The sequence below is a fragment of the Notamacropus eugenii genome, chromosome 1 (assembly GCF_028372415.1).
Source record: "Notamacropus eugenii isolate mMacEug1 chromosome 1, mMacEug1.pri_v2, whole genome shotgun sequence".
In the NCBI taxonomy this organism is placed as follows: domain Eukaryota; kingdom Metazoa; phylum Chordata; class Mammalia; order Diprotodontia; family Macropodidae; genus Notamacropus; species Notamacropus eugenii.
The window spans coordinates 391,459,715-391,473,241 of NC_092872.1; the positions used below are offsets into that span (position 1 = coordinate 391,459,715).

At 34.3% G+C, this 13,527-nt stretch overlaps 1 pseudogene; it reads left to right on the plus strand.

The window, feature by feature from the left end:
* Positions 1 to 12,578: 12,578 nt before the first annotated feature.
* LOC140517855 (large ribosomal subunit protein uL6-like) lies at positions 12,579 to 13,156 on the plus strand (annotated as a pseudogene).
* Positions 13,157 to 13,527: the final 371 nt, after the last annotated feature.

Consider the following 13,527-nt stretch of genomic DNA (forward strand, 5'->3'; position numbering starts at 1 on the left):
TTACTTTGCTTTAGATAATTGATTTAACTGTCAATAGTAGGAAACCCCAAATTTTGAAATACTGCCCTGAGTTCCTATATATAGATTATATTGCAAAGATGAAAAATGTTCCAGAGAAAAATATACCTTTAGTAAGAAAAATAAAAACCCTTCAAAAGATTTTCTCTGTGATACCACAAGAATTGCTCATATTGTACAAGCTAGTTTAGAGAATTTCTAAGTGTAAAAAGCACTCAATGAGGGAAAAGTCATTGCTACCTGCAGGTATTCATGTGGTCAAATTAATGGTTGATGAATCATATGAAAAGCCACTTGAAATAATTCCACTTGCACATAAAGTAATGGAAAATGGTATTGTACATAAGCCTGGGGGCTTTTGCAATCAATTAATTAAGGAATTAAAGTCATCCCATATTAAGAAAGGGAATAAAAAAACAAGTGGGACTAAAATTGTTGCTTTTTTGATCATATTTCTGATACATTTTTGAAACTGTTAGAGAAGACTTGCAAAACTATTGAAAATAATGCCATTTTAATGCTAATTTTCAATATAATTTACAGACTTTAAAATGAAAATGATTTAACAGATAATTATAATGATATCTGCACTAATGGAGCTTAGACATCAAGGCAAAATGTATTCTGTCAAAAATTATTAAATTATTGCTCCTCAAGCAGTTTGGATTTATTATATGCTCCAAAAAAATTCATTCATATAGAGAAATATGAGCCAGAATTTTGAAGAGAAAGGAATAGCCAAGTAACTGGAACAGAGATTTGTAAACCAAAGCATCCTTGATTGAGTTTACTAGTGAGGATGATTCTCTCTCTTGAGTAGAGTCTCATGGTTCAGTGAATGAGCATTGTTTTATATGTCCAGAAAGAAATGGGGATTGTGTATTTATTTCTAGGGCTCTGGGACAGATCTTACTTAATATCTGTTTGTTCATCATACTGAGAATATTGTGGTTAAACTAATTTCTGGGATGGTGCAAATCAGTACATGTTCACACTATCTTCTGGGTTGCTTGTAATTTCAAGTGGGATGTGGCTTGGGAAACATAAAGGGAGGGGGATTAGCAGGTGATAGAATACTTCACTCAGAACTTACAGGATCTACTCACATTTTTCTAAGTAATCAATTTATCTTATATTACATTACATTAAATCATTACTGATCAGAGAAATGCAAATTAAAACAATCTTGAGATATGATTTTACACCCATCAGATTCACTAAAATGATTTAAGGGAAAAATGGCAAATGTTGGAGGGGACATGGGGAAAATGGGACAATAATTCATTGTTAGAGGAATTGTGAACTGCTCCATCATTTTTGAGAGCAATCTGGAATTATTCCTAAAGAGTTATTAAACTGCCTATACCTTTGACCCAGCAATACCATTATTAGGTCTATTTCCAAAGAAGACTGGGGGAAAAGAAGAGAACCTGTATGTTCTAAAATATTTATAGCAATGATGAGCTCACTGGTTTTAGAAAAAAACATGTATAGACTTACAAGAAATAATGAAGAGTGAAATGAGCAGAATTAAGAGAAGGTTATATAGAGTAACAGCAATATTTTTTTAAGAACAACTTTGAGCAAACAAGTTGTTTTTACTATTATAAATGCCTAATTTAATTACAAAGGATATATGAAGTTTGACAATATCTGTAACCAGAGAAAGAACTGATTGATAGAACTATATATAGAATGATTTTACATACATATAGATATTTGTGTTGAATGGTAACCATCTCTTGAGTGGGAGATATCAGAGGAAAAAACAATACAGAAAAAAGAAATTTACATAGTAACTTTATTATATATTTAAAAGGAATAGCAAGTTATATACAATAGGCTTGTAGCTTCATGGATAGTCATCATTTTTAATTATATTATGTTGTGGAAATACTTGTTTTATTACAAGATTTGAAAATGAATAAATATAGCATTCTTAATGAAATAAAAGTGTGAGAATTTACTTCATTATTTGATCAGTCTACAAAAATGATTTTTATTTTATTTTAAAGGCTTAGATATTTTAAAATTATATTTATTTGTAGCATTGTTTGTTTTCTTTTGTGTTCCAAATTCTCTCCCATCCTTACGGTCCACATCTGCACACTGAGAAGACAACCTATATAATGTCATGTAAAATCATGGAAAGCATTTTCATATCAGGCAATTTGCAAAAAAAAGAAGAAAAATAGCACTCATTATTTCCCAATTTTCCCTATGGAGGTGGATAGCTTCTTTCATCGTGGGGCTTTTGGAATTGTCCTGGATCATTAGGTTGATCAGAGTAGCAAAGTCTTTCACAATTGATCCCTGCTACGATATTGCTATTATTATGTACTATGATCTCCTGGTTCTGCTCATCTCATTGCGTCAATTCACACAGGTCTTCCAGCTTTTCTGAGTCATCCCCTCATCATTTTGTAAAATAATATTTTATCATATCATATATGTTGCAGCCAATGATAAAGAAGCTCTATACAGTCAATTAGAGCAAGATCTGCAACTGACTCAGATCATAAGCTTCTTATCACAAAATTTTGACTTGAATTGAAAAAGAAACAGGGAAAACCATCAGATTGTATTGGCATAATATAAATAGCATTCCTTTATGAGCATGTAGTGGAGGTGATGAAAACATTTAAGCAGTTAGATCTACTAGGTAGAATGTCTAAAAAAAGAAAAAAAAAACTATGAATGGAGGCTTGCAAAATTATGCAAGAGGCAGCAACAGCAGTAACAACAACAAATCACAAAGAAAACGAAAAGCAAAAAGAAAAATGTCTATCTGATTATGATTTGCAAATAGCTGAATAGAGTAGGAAAGCAAAAGGGAACAGAAAAATGGAAAGATATCCAGAGAACAGCAAGGAGAGATAAGAAGCCTTCTTAAATGAAGAATGCAAAGAAACAAGATAAAACAATAGAAGCAGAAAGATAAGAGATTTCTTTGCTTATATTATTTTATTTGTTTTCAATGTTCTACAATCAATTCCATATATCTTAGATTTTTCCACCTTCATCCTCCTCCTTCACCCCTCCTTCATTCCTCCCCCATGAGATAACACACATTCTTATATAGGTTCTACACATATATTCTTATTAAATACATTTTCACCCTAGTCATGTTGCACAGAAGAATTACAATGAATGGGAGAAACCAAAAAAATTCCTTAGACACTGTGGTTGTTGCTGTGTGCAAAGTTTACCTGGCTCTGCTCCTTTCACTCAGCATCAGTTCATATAAGTGTTTCCAGGCCTGTCTGAAGTCTTCCTGTTCATCATTCTTACATTCATATACAACAACTTGCTCAGCCATTCCCCCATTTATGGGCATCCACTTGATTTCTAGTTTTTGGCCACCAGAAAGAGAGTCGCTTTGAGTATTTTTGTACTTGTGGGATTCTTTCCTATTTCTATGATCTCTTTGGGATACAGTCCCAGAAGCGATATTGCTGGGTCAAAGGGTATGCACATTTTTGTAGACCTTTTGGGCATAGTTTCAAATTGCTCCACACAATGGTTGGATCAGCTCACAGTTCCACCAACAATGAATTAGTGTTCCAACTCTCCCACATCTTCTCCAACATTTATCATCATCCTGTCTTATTATGTTAGCCAATCTGATAGGTGGTACCTCAGAGTTGTTTTGGTTTGCATGTCTCTAATCAATAGTGATTTAGAGCATTTTTTTCATATGGCTAAATATACCTTTAATTTCTTCCTCTGATAATTGCCTGTTCATGTCCTTTAACCATTTATCAGTTGGGGAATGATTTGTATCCTTGTACATTTGACTCAGTTCTCCACATATTTTAGAAATGAGGCCTTTATCACAGACACTAGTTGCAAAAATTCTTTCCGTTTTCTGCTTCTCTCCTAATCTTGGTTACATTGGATTTGTTTGTGCAAAAAAATTTCAATTTAATTTAATCAAAATTATCCATTTTGCTCTTCATAATGTTTTCTATCTTTTGTTTGGTTCAAAATTTCTCCATTCTCCATAAATCTTACGAATATACTATTCCTTGTACCCATAATATGTTTATAGTATCAATCTTTACACCTAGACCATGTACCCATTTGGATTCTATTCTTCTGCATGGTGTCAGGCATTGGATCTATGCCCAGTTTCCACCGCACTGTTATCCAGTTTTCCCAACAATTTTTGTCAAACAGTGAGTTCTTATTCCAGAAGTTGGGGACCTTGGATTTATCACACAGTATGTTGTTATATTCATTGACTACTGTATCTTGAGTACCTAATCTATGTCCACCCCTCTGTTTCTTAGCCAGTACCAAGTGGTTTTTATGATTGCTGCTTCATAATACAATTTGATATCTGGTAGGGCTAGACCACCTTCTCTAGTATTTCTTTTCATTAGTTTGCTTGATATTCTGAAATTTTGTTCTTCCAGATGAATTTTATATCATTTTTTCTAAATCTAGAAAATATCTATCTCGTAGTTTGCTTAGTATGATACTGAATAAGTAAATTGATTTAGGTAGAATTGTCATTTTCATAATATTAGCTCGGCCTATCCATGAACAGCTGATGTTTTTCCACTTACTTAGATCTGACTTTATTTGTGCAAAAAGTGTTTTGTCATTGTGTTCTTATAGTCCCTGGTTTTGTTTTGGCAGACAGACTCCCAGACATTTTATAGTGTCTACTGTAGATTTAAATGAGATTTCTCTTTCTATCTCTTGCTGTTGGGCTTTGTTAGTAATATGTAGAAATTCTGGTGATTTATGTGGGTTTATTTTGTAACGTGCAACTTTGCCAGAGTGGTTTATTATTTCAAGTAGATTTTTACTTGATTCTCTGGGATTCTCTAAATATATCATCATATCATCTGCAAAGGGTGATGACTTAGATTCTTCTTTGCCTATTCTAATTGCTTCAATTTCTTTTTCTTCTTTGATTGCTACAGCTAGCATTTCTAATACTATATTGAAGAACACTGGTGATAATGAATATCCTTGTTTCACCTCTGATCTTACTGGATGCATCAAACTTATTCCCATTGCATATAATGCTTCCTAATGGTGTTAGGTAGATACTGCTTATTATTTCAGAGAAAGTTTCATTTATTCCTATGCTATCAAGTATTTTCAATAGATATAGGTGTTGTATTTTGTCAAGGGTTTTCTCTGCATTTATTGAGATAATCATGTGATTTCTGTTAGTTTTGCTGTTAATATGATTAATAATGCTAGTAGTTTTCCTAATATTGAACTAGCCTTATGTTCCTGGTATAAATCCTGACTGATCATAAAGTATTATTCTCATGATAAGTTGCTGTATTCCTTTTGGTCATATCTTATTTAAAATCTTTGCATCTACATTCATTAGGGAAATTGGTCTATAATTTTCTTTCTCTGTTTCAACTCTTCCTTATTTAGGTATCAGAACAATATTTGCATAATAAAAAGAATCTGAGAGGACTCCTTCTTCCATAATTATCCCAAATAGTCTATATAGTATTGAAATTAACTGTTCTTTAAATGTTTGATCATATTTACTTGTAAATCTATCTGGCCCTGGAGATATTTTCCTAAAGAGTTCATTGATGGATTGTTCAATTTCTTTTTCTGAGATAGGATTATGTAAGCATTCAACTTCTTCTTCTGTTTATCTGGGCAATTTATATTTTTTAAAATAATCATCCATCTAATTTAGATTGTCAAATTTATGGGCATACAGTTGGGCAAAGTCATTTGTAATTATTGTTTTATTTTCCTCCTCATTGGAGGTAAGTTCACCTTTTTCATTTTTGATTTTGGTATTTTAGTTTTCTTCTGTCTTTTTAAAATCAAATTGACCAAAGCTTTAGCAATTTTATTGTTTTTTTCATAAAACCAAATCTTAGTTTTATTATTATTGTTAGTTTAATATTTTTCTTAATTTCAATTTTATTAATACATCCTTTGGTTTTCAGTATTTCTAATTTGGTATTTACTTGGGGATTTTCTGTTTGTTCTTCTTCTAGCTTTTTCAACTGCATGCCCAAGATAAGAGATTGTTTCAGGAAAACTGGAGATATCAGAGAATGTTTTATGCAAAAATAGGCATGGCAAAAACAAATGGTAGGAACTTAACAAAAGTAGAGGATATTTAGAGGACGTGACAAGAATCTACAAAACAACTCTAAAAGAAAGACCTTACCGTCACAGATAATCATAATGATGTGGTTATTTATCTAGAGTCACACATCTTGAAACAGATAGTTGTCACAGTAGACAGAACACTGGCTTGAATCAGGAAGACTCATTTTCATAAGTTCAAATCATCCATCCTCAGACACTTACAAGCTGTCTGACCCTGGGCAAGTCACCTAATTCTCTTTGCTTCAGTTCTTCATCTGTGAAATGAGCTGGGGAAGGAAGTGGCAACCATAGTATCTTTTCCAAGAAAACTTCCACCCAGTGTCACAAAGACTCAGACATGACTGAAATAACTGAACAACAAATATCCTGGGAAATGTAGTCTAGTGGGCCTTAGGAAGCCTTGTTAACAATAAGGCTACTGGAGATGATGGAATTTCAGCTGATGTAGTTAAAATCTTAAAAGCTAATGCTTTTAAAGTATTGCATTGAATTTATTAGCAAATTAAGAAAATGCAACTGTGGTCCCTGGATTGAAGTTATCAGTTAGTTCCAATCTTAGAGAAAGGTGATTCCGAAGTATGTTAATATTATTAAACAATTGCCCTCATTTCACCTGCCAGCAAGTTAGGATTAAGATTTTTGTAAGCTAACCCTCAGCAGTATATGACCTGAGAACTGTCAGAAGATCAGGGTAGTTTTTGAAGAGGTAGAGGAATTAGAGACAAAATTATCAGCATTTGCTGGATTATGGAGAAAGCAAGGGAGTTCCCTACATACTTTTGCTTCTTTACTTACAATAAAGCCTTTGACTGTACGGATCACAACAAATTATGACAAGTCCTCAAAGAGATGGGAATACCAGATCATCTTGCTTGTCTACTAAGGAAGTTGTATGCAGATCAAGAAAGGCAGAGTAGCAGCCCAGGGCAGAAGACCAGCACAGCTGAGTGAGTGACAGCCACTCAGCACCAGGTATCAGCTGTAGCCACTCCAGAGATTTTCAGCCTGCAGATTAAACATCTGTAAGACACCTACTTGATCTTGGAGGGGCCAAAATGGTGCAATGATGGTAAATGCTCTCTCCCACTCCCCTTTTCCCCTTATTGACATCGAAAGAATGATAAAATATTTCCCCAGAAAAATCCTGAATCAGTAGGAAGAGTTGCAGGGGCAAACAGTCTCATAGCACCTGAAGCTTGGAAAACAACTAAGGGGGATTCCTCTTACTGTGGTGAAGGCTAACCAGAAGGAAAGGAGCCTCAGAGGGGGTAGAAACTTGTACTAGGATGCAGGCATGCCTCATCACTAGGAGAGGAGCCCCAGGAGTGGTGGAAACTTCAGTAGGACCCAGGCGTGAGCTGAGCTTGCCTTTGATCTAGCTCAGTTGAGGAGCTCTCCCATGACCAGACCACCCTTCCACTACACTTACCAAGCTAGGCCCAGGGCTAAGTTAGGAAATACAAAACAAAAGGAAAAACAAAGGCACCTACCCTTAGCTTTCCCACACTGGCAGCTCAACAACAAATTATTCATCTTCTAACTGAAAGAATCAGAGGTCACAACACACAAAGCCTTACCATCATGAGCAAGAAGAAGCAGAGCAAGCAGGAAAAGACCATAGAATCTTTTTATGGGGATAAGGACCAAAACATGATTATCAAAGAGGTCAATATTGAGACTGTACTCTCATCTGAAACTTCAGAAGGGACTATGAACTGCTTGCATGCACAGAGACCACTTTTGGAACAGCTGAAGAAGGAAATAGAAGAAAAATGGCCAATGATTTTCAAAGTATGAAAAAAAGAATTCACTGAAGAGAGCAGCTCTTTAAAAAACAAAATTGAACAAATGGAAAAGGAAGTACAAAAAGTTACTGGAGAAAATCCTTAAAAGGAATAATTGGACAGATGGAAAAGGAGATGCAGAAGTTATCTGAAGAAAACAATTTGATAAAAATTAGAGTTGGACAAGTAGAAGCTAATGGCTCTATGAGACATCAAGAATCAGTCAAACAAAATCTACAGAATGAAAAGATAGAAGAAAATGTAAAATATCTTATTGGAAAAGCAACTGACTTGGAAAATAGATCCAGGAGAGAAAATTGAATAATTATTGGCCTACCAGAAAGCCATGATGAAAAAAAGAGTCTGGACAATATCTTCCAAGAAATCATCAAGGAAAACTTCCCAGAAGTGCTAGATTCAGAGAGCAAAATAGTCTTTGAAAGAATCCACCTTTCACCTCCCAAAAGGGATCCCAAACTAAAAACACCAAGAAATATTGTTGTCAAGTTCCAGAACTATCAAGTGAAGGAACAAATACTACAGGCAGCCAGAAAGTAACCATTCAAATACTGAGGAGCCACAGTCAGTATCACACAGGACCTTGCAGCTTCTACATTAAAAGATTGAAGGAATTAGAATCTGATATTCTGTAAGGCAAAGGAGCTGGGACTACAACCAAGGATCAATTACCCAGCAAAGTTCAGCATAACATTTCAGGTGAGGAGATGGACATTCAACAAAATAAGGGATTTCCAGACCTTCCTGACAAAAAGATCAGAACTCAATAGAAAATTCTATCTTTAAAGGCTGGTCTCAAGAGAGGCATAAAAAGGTAAACAGGGGAAAAGAAAAACTAGTTACTCAATCTGAGCAAACTGTTTACATCCTTATAAGGGAAAATGATATTTGTTAATCTTGAGAATTGTACATCTGTTATGAAGTATAAAAGGGATATACATAGATGGAGGGAACAGGTATTAAGAAAATAATGTGATGATAAGAATGTGATTCAAGCATGCAAAGGGATTGTAACAGCAGATATAAAAAGGGAGAAGCAGAAAATGATAAATTACATCACAGGAAGAAGCACAAAACTATATTACAGTAGAGGGAAAGGGGGGAGGGAGATGAGCACTGTTTGAGAGATACTCTCATCTGATTTGGTTCAAGGAGGGAAAAATAAACTTAATTACGTATATAAATCTAACTAGTTCTATTGGCAGTGGGAGGAGAAGGGGGAAGAAAGAGGAGGAGAAGCTAAGGGGGGGGGAGAAGTAGTAAGGGTAAAGGAGAGTAAAAGGGAAGGGGGATAAAAGAAACAGCACTTAAAACTGAACTTGAAACAACTGATGAATAAAATATATGAAAAAGAGAAGGACAAGACTGTATATTGTCACCTTAATTAACTTATTTGCAGAGGAAATCGTGAAATGCCAGGCTTGATGAATCAAAAGCTGTTATTAAGGTTGCCAGGAGAAATAGAAGTAATCTCAGCTATGCAGGTGATGTATACTCTGATGACAGAAAATGAAGAATTAAGAAGCTTCTTTATGAGAGTAAAAGAGGTGTCTGGAAAAGCTGGCTTGAAACACTAAGATCTTGATAACTGGACTCATCACTTCCTGGCAAATAGAGGGAGAAGAAATGAAAGTGGTGTCAGATTTTATATTCCTGGCCTCAAAGATCACTTCAGATGGCAACTGCTGCCATGAAATGAAAAGACAAAATAAAAGCTAGGGAAAATCTGGTTAACATACTAGGAAGCAAAGACATCACCTTGCCAACAAAAATCCATATACTAAATATATGTTTTTTCCAGTAGTGTTGTGTGTCTGTGAGAGTTGGAGTACAAGAAAAACTGAGGAGCACAAAAATGATGCTTTCAAATTTCAAAATGAAAACTTTGGAGTGTCCTTTGGAAAGCAAGGATATTGTATCAGTTATTAATTCAGACTATTAACTAGAAAATCAGATACTGAACCTGAAGCTTAAGTATGTTGACCTCATAATTACAAGACAAGAGCCACTGGAAAATACTGAGATACTGAGAAAGATTAAAGGAAAACGAAGAAGGGGATGGCAAAGGATAAGATGCAAAGACAATGTCATGGAAGCCATGAAAATGAACTTGGACAGAATCTTGGAAATAGTGGAGGACAGAAGGGCCAGGAGTGATATGGTCTATGGGGTAAAGAGGAGTTGGATACTACCTAGTAACTAAAAAATAACCAATTTCATCAAAATCATGTACCACAACTTGTTCAGTCATTCCTCCATTGATGATAATCCCCTTGATTTTTAATGCTTTGCCACCACAAAAAGAGTTTCTATGAATATTTCTGCAAATGTAGATCCTTTTCCTTTTCCTTTGGTCTCTTTGTGAAACAGAACTACTAGTGGTATTTCAACCTCCAAGGGTAGGTACATTTTTTTATGACTTAGATATTTACAAAGTTAATGTATAAGGATTTCATATGCTATGAAAAAACAAAACATATTTGGTTTTAGTCCAGTTAAAGAAACAAATGTTGATAGGGTTATCTTGTAATTGTACTTTTCAAAAGTGTTTCTACCTAAAAATATTTAAATATTTCTGCTATAGGTGAGTATAGATTTCTCTGGTTCACCAGACAAATCAATGCAAATGTCAAAATATTTTATTTATGGGAAATGGTGCTATAAGAATTATTTTGTAATGAAGACAAAATACATCCATTAATGGTTTAAAAATAATAAGTAGAAATGTTAAAAATAATGCTAGTTTTCCAGAAATTGTGAGCAAAATAATATACCACCCACCACAATAATAATGACAAAATAACCATAAAATTGTGGTTTTATAAGTTATGGACATGATATTTATAAGCACTTTTATCAGTTTCTAGTTAATGTTTTGTACTATATATTTAAAATTCATTTCATGTTTTGTGATCTTATCATCAATATCATCAATGGATTTATTTAAATTAATAATAAAATAAATTGCATAAATTATTAAAAGTGAAGGTAGAAATGCTTTCTTGTTAAAAAATGTGGGGGACACGTAACTTTTGGGAACCCTTGGTCCATATCATATAGTTTTCCATTAATCATAGTTTTCCAAGAGTGAATGACTTATGGTTTTGCTCACTGCTATGCATTTAACTGTTGAGGCTTTTTAGTGTTTTGGGGTTTGTTCCAATTGATAGAGTGGCACTTGTCAACAGAGACATTCATGGAAACTGCACCAAATATGTTTTGTTTGGGTTTTGCAAATTATATCTTTTGGGATTTTGGATTTAACCCCTGATATCCATTCTACTTTTGGAACTATAATGATATTACCCTATGATATGTGTTTAACACATATCTCCATACTTAACATCTTGTTAATAATAAAACTCTGTAGATGTTTGAAATCATTTATGTGGTCAATTTCATTCAGTTCTCTCAAGCACTGTCTTACAAAATGACCGAGTGATTTCTTTAGTATGTTCCTTTAGAAAATTATTTCCAACAAACTTTCTTGACTTTAATCATTTTTAAGGAATTTTTCAAAGAAAATTTCTAAACTTTGAACAGGTTCTGAACATAAATATATCTTAATCAATTGGAATTTGTCTATGAGATTTTTCCCAGACATTACATTTTAGGGAATATCTGCTGATAACACCTGGTTACCTCAATTAAAACTCCAGTTGCCAACAGAACATTTGTCTTTTTAGAAAGAATACGTAAAATCTTTATGATGTCTTCCTTAAAACACATATACACACAAAATCACATATATACAGACAATCTCTTAAAGTTTACAGTTGGGTCATTCTCTACACATAGTGTATTGTTGATCTTTATTAAACGTGAGTGGCCCAATAAAATTTAATTGAGTCCAATAAGCATTTATTAAGCACTTATTACATGCCAGGTGCTGTGCTGGGGCTGGAGATACAGAAAAATGAAACAATTCCCTTCCTAAAACTATTTATTTTCTTCTGTAAGAATATATGTACGTAACAAGTAAAAGCAAAGTATGGACATAATATGGGTAGCTTGGTAGCACAATGGATAGAATGCTGACCCTGGAATCAGGAAGACGTGAGTTTTAATTGAGCCTCAGAGGCTTCCTAACTGTATGACCCTGAGCAAATCACTTAACCCTGCTTACCTCACTTCCTCATCTGTAAAATGAGCTGGAGAAGGAAATGCAAACCAATCCAGTAGCTTTGCCAACAAAACACCAAATGGACCATGGAAAGTTGGATATGACTGAAAAGACTCAACAACAAATAGACAAAATAAATATGTAATAAGTTTGGAGAAGGTACAATAAAACTGTGAAGATCCAGACAGGTCTCAGGCATGAGATAGCAGCTAAGGTGAGCCTCAATGGGAGTTAGTGTCTCCATGAGTCAGAGGAGGGAACGAATGTATAGTCTTACATGTTGTACCTGCAAGGTGTCTCTTTCTGGATGACACTGGAAAATCAGACTGCATATCCCAAGCTAACTTATTTTCATTCCTCTCAAATCATTCTTTCTGACTCCCCTATGTCGCCATTCATCCTGCCATTTTATCTACTACCTTTGAATAATCTTTTATTCTTTCTTTCTCTTCATGTTTCTTCTAGGTATTAATCTCATTAAAAAAAAAAATTTCAGTTCTCTCTTTGACCCATCCAGCAGCAGAATGACGACCATTCTCAGCAAGCAGACTGATGACATTCCAGAAAATGTTGACATCTCTCTTAATGGTCAGACAGTTATCGTGAAAGGTCCCAGAGGAATCCTTTGTAGGGATTTCAACCATGTCAATGTTGAGCTCAGCCTCCTTGGAAAGAAGAAAAAAGGCTCCAAGTGGACAGGTGGTGGGGAAATCAAAAAGAACTTGGAATCTTGTGCACAATCCGTAGCCATGTACAAAACATGATCAAAGGCATTACCCTGGGTTTTCATTACAAGATGAGGTCTGTGTATGGTCATTTTCCCATCAATATTATTATTCAAGAGATTGGATCACTTGTTGAAATCAGAAATTACTTGGGTGAAAAATATATCCAAAGAATGTGCATGAGACCAGGTGTTGATTGTGCTGTTTCTCAAGCCCAAAAAGATGAGTTAATTCTTGAAGGAAATGATATTGTACTTGTTTCAAACTCAGCTGCCCTGATCCAACAGACTACCACAGTCAAAAATAAGGATATCAGAAAATTTTTGGGTAGCATCTATGTTTCTGAGAAAGGCATGGTACAACAAGCTGATAGATAAGTTGAAAAAGATACAAAAGGCTGTGTCCTGAGGAGTCAACACTTATTCAGATGTCAAAATAAAAATACCTTTTGTTAAAAAAAATTCTCAAAGAAATCAACTAGAATTATATTCTCTTCTCTATTTCCTTTGCCAATAACATACCACAGGATTTCATTACTGCCCACTTGGACTATTATACTTTCAATTATTTTTTTTGAAAAGTACTTTTGTCTTCTGTTACCCTTTCTGTCCCTGACATATTCTTATGTAAAACTATGGAGAGTATGTTCAAGTATGATATAATTCCTTTCAAGTATATTGAAAAGAATCACATCCCTTACAATGATGAGTTTTATACTTATTCTTTTCTCTCCAGTTTCAAAGGGAAT